Source organism: Elephantulus edwardii, unplaced genomic scaffold (assembly GCF_000299155.1).
Source record: "Elephantulus edwardii isolate Elephantulus edwardi_28Jun2011 unplaced genomic scaffold, EleEdw1.0 scaffold00139, whole genome shotgun sequence".
Classification (NCBI taxonomy): Eukaryota; Metazoa; Chordata; class Mammalia; order Macroscelidea; family Macroscelididae; genus Elephantulus; species Elephantulus edwardii.
This window is the reverse complement of record NW_006399889.1, coordinates 806,608-810,300: the sequence shown is the minus strand read 5'-3', so window position 1 is coordinate 810,300 and position 3,693 is coordinate 806,608. Positions and strand designations below refer to the sequence as shown.

Below are 3,693 nucleotides of genomic sequence, written 5' to 3'. Positions count from 1 at the left end.
CTCATTCCCACCACTCCACTCACAGAATGAGGGTCTTCCTCTCCTGCACCGTCCCTCCACTCTCCTAAACATGATGTCCCTCTTCAAGGACCAGTCCCTCCTTGCAACATGCCGAAAGTATGTCAGACGAAACTTCAGAATCCTTGACTCCAGGGAACATTCTGGCTTCACCCTCTCCAGGACAAACCTGTTTGTTCTCCTAGCAGTCCACAGTATATTCAACACTCTTCTCCAGCACCACAACTCAAAGGCATCAAGTCTCTTTCTATTATCCCTATTCACTGACCAACTCTCCGATGCATAACATGTAATTGCAAAGACTATAGCCCGGATCAGGCGCACCTTAGTCTCCAGCCTGAAGTTGTTGCTCTTAAGTACTCTTGAGAGGTCCCCCACAACTGCCTTTCCCAATGTGATTCATCTCTTGATTTCCTGGCTGCTGTTACCAAGAGTGTTGACTGTGGAGCCAAATAAACTAAAACTATCTCAATCTCTTCATCGTCCATACTGACGCTGCCAATTGGCTCAGTGGTGAGAATCTTTGTTTTCTTGATGTTGAGCTTCAATCCATATTCAAGGCTGCTGTCCTTGACCTTCTGCAGCAAGTGCTTCAGGTCCTTCTCAGTTTCAGCAAGCAGGGTTATTGATGACTCTTCTACCAATCCTGATGCCACATTCCTCCTCATACAGCTCAGCGTCTCAGATGATCTGTTCTGCATACAGATTGAAAAAGTATGGAGACAAAATACATCCCTGAAGGACCCCCTTCTTGCTTTTGAACCATGTAGTGTCTCCTTGCTCTGTTCTGATGACTGCCTCTTGGTTCAAGTATAGGTTTTGCATTAGCACAATCAAGTGTTCTGGGATTCCCATTCTTCTCAGAGTCAGCCATAGCTTGTGATCCACACAGTCAAAAGCCTTTGCACAGTCAATGAAGCACAGATAGACATTCTTCTGGTATTCTCTGCTTTCTGCCAAGATCCATCTGACATTAGCTATAATATCCCTAGTACCACGACCTCTTCTAAATCCAGCCTGCACATCCGGCAGTTATCTGTTGGCATATTGTTCCAAATGTTTTTGGATAAATTTTCAGCAGAATCTTGCTTGTGTGTGATATTAATGATATTGTTCGATAATTTCCACACTCTGTTGGCATATTTGTTGTTGTTGTTGTTGTTATGTGCCATCGAGTCGTTTGCGACTCATAGCGACCCTATGTACAACAGCCCTAAACCCTGCTCTATCCTGTGCCAATATCAATGCCTTTGACACACCCATCCCGATTACCCCAGTCACTGAATCAATCCACCTTATAAAGAGTCTTCCCCTCCTGCGCTGTCCCTCCACTCTGCCCAGCATGATGTCCCTCTCTAAAGACCTGTCTCTTCTTACAACATGTCCAAAGTATGTCAGGCGAAGCCCCAGAATCCTTGCCTCCAAGGAGCAGCCTGGTTTAACCCTCTCTACGATGAATCTGTTTGTTTTCTTGGCAGTCCATGGTACATTCAATACTCTTCTCCGGCACCACAGCTCAAAGGCATCAATTCTCCTTCTATCCTCCCTAGTCATTGTCCAACTCTCTGATGCATAAAAAGTGATTGCAAAAACCATGGCCTGTATCAGGTGCACCTTAGTCTCCACAGAGGCATATTTAGAACCTTATATAATAAAAATAGGAAGGTCTAGTGGCCTAGTGAATGAGGAGCTGCATTGCCAGCCAGCCCAAAGGCAGGCAGTTTAAATTCACCGGTGTCACAGGGAGGAAGGTGGCCCATTTTCTCCTACATGACATTACCTCTGAAAACACACTGAAGGGTCAGCCATGAGTCAGTTGCAACTAACATTATAACCAGAAACTACCCTCACCTGTCCCACATAGCCATTTAGGTTTGTTTGTCCTCATTCAATGTGGAAGGAGGATGGTTTACAATCAGTAACTTAGAAAGCTTTAAATTGAATGCCATGAATGTCGTTTGTGACCAGAGAGTCTTGTATCAGCTAGACCTACCAGGGAGCAGCAGCAGCTGCAGCAGAGACCACAGACCCAGTGTGACACAAAGCTGACCTGGGATTGCTGTCCCACAGGACCAGGGCCACGTGCCTCAGCTCAAGCTTGTCAGAGGACTGGGAAGGAGATGTCTTAATTGGCAGATTGAAAAGCTTCCTAACAGTGGCCTCAAGCTCTAAGACTAAAGGCTAAACGGCTTGCAAGCACACTTCAGACTCTATTCTGCCTGGGAAATTGTATCCTGTTACCATCCTGAGTTATAACCTGTTAGCTTCTCTTTAAAAAACCCTTTAATTATGAGTATGTTTCTATGAGGTCTATGTAGTGATTGCAATGGATTTTGGACCCAGCAGAGCTGGATGATAGGTACTGGAATTAGCAGAAATGCGCAGGGGAGCATCGGGGCGGGGGCATGTCTGACTTCATGGGAATTGGTTTTGTGTATTGGATGCTGTTGAAGGGGGCAGTTTCCACTTATGGCGTTACTAGGAATTGGATATGGCAGTCCCCACACTTTGTTCTTTTTACAAGCAAGCTGACCACCTACTGCACTACGAATAGCAATGGTGAATGCCAGTGTAATTCATAGGGGACACAAAACACTGTCATTTGCTCCAAATTGGCTACTAAATGTTTAGTGATGAAGGCAGAAATGACTGGCTCCAAGTCCAGGAGAAGAGCAAGACAGGAGGGGGTTCTCCAGAATAGTGAGGAGTCTACGGTCCTGACTGTGATGAGAAGGGGCTTTTTAAAGCCAAGTAGTGCTACGGTACTGCCACGTGCTGGTGTGTAAACACCGCTGGTGTCCAAAGACCGACAAGGACAGAGAAATTACGTGCTCTGAGCGCGTGAGAACCTTCGGGATCATCAATGAACTAAAACATAAGAGAGAAGAACCTTATGATAAAGCAAGCTAGCAGGCGGCTTTTGAGAAAGAACTCACAACTTGTTACAAACTGAACCAAAAATACATTTCAGGTCCTGAGTGTGAGAACCTGAATGGTGTTATCATTATTAACCTGATGCAGAATTCTTCTCAGAAAACTCAAGATGAGGGGGACATAGCCAATGTGGCTTACTATTTTGAAACACACGTGAAAGGTGAATCCTTGTTTCATTCCAGCAAAATGGACCTGCGAGTAAACGGGGAACAACTGGAACTGTATCCTGGTCAAACGTTATTTTTTTTTTATGTTGATGAAAAAGCACCCGAATTTTCTATGCAAAGTCCGAAAGCAAGAATCATTGGTGTCATTGTGTTTGTGGTCCTTGCAGTCATTGGTTGAACTGTTGTTCTGGTTATTTCCAGCAGGAAAAGAATGGTGAAGTATCAGAAGGCCAAGATAAAGGAGATGGGTGAGTTGCATAGAGAGAACTTATGCATAAAACTCCTGTAATCTGAAGAGAAACTACCAGAAGGGAGATGAGCAAGGGCTAACACATAGTCTCAGTAAAGAAGATTGAGGGTTAATTTATGTTAGTTAATATCTATTTGTAACAATGACTCTTATACAAACAGCTGGCAATTGGCCTTACCTATTTTAAAATTTGACCAGAAATAGCTGTTTTCGTAGATCCAATGCAAAACCCATAACTTTGTACTCCAAAGTTAAAATTATTTATGCACATCTTTGAAGCGTATGCATTAAATAATGCTTCCACAGTAAAAAAAAAAAGGCTAA

At 43.9% G+C, this 3,693-nt stretch overlaps 1 pseudogene; it reads left to right on the top strand.

The window, feature by feature from the left end:
- Positions 1 to 2,423: 2,423 nt before the first annotated feature.
- Positions 2,424 to 3,408, top strand: LOC102863540 (annotated as a pseudogene).
- Positions 3,409 to 3,693: the final 285 nt, after the last annotated feature.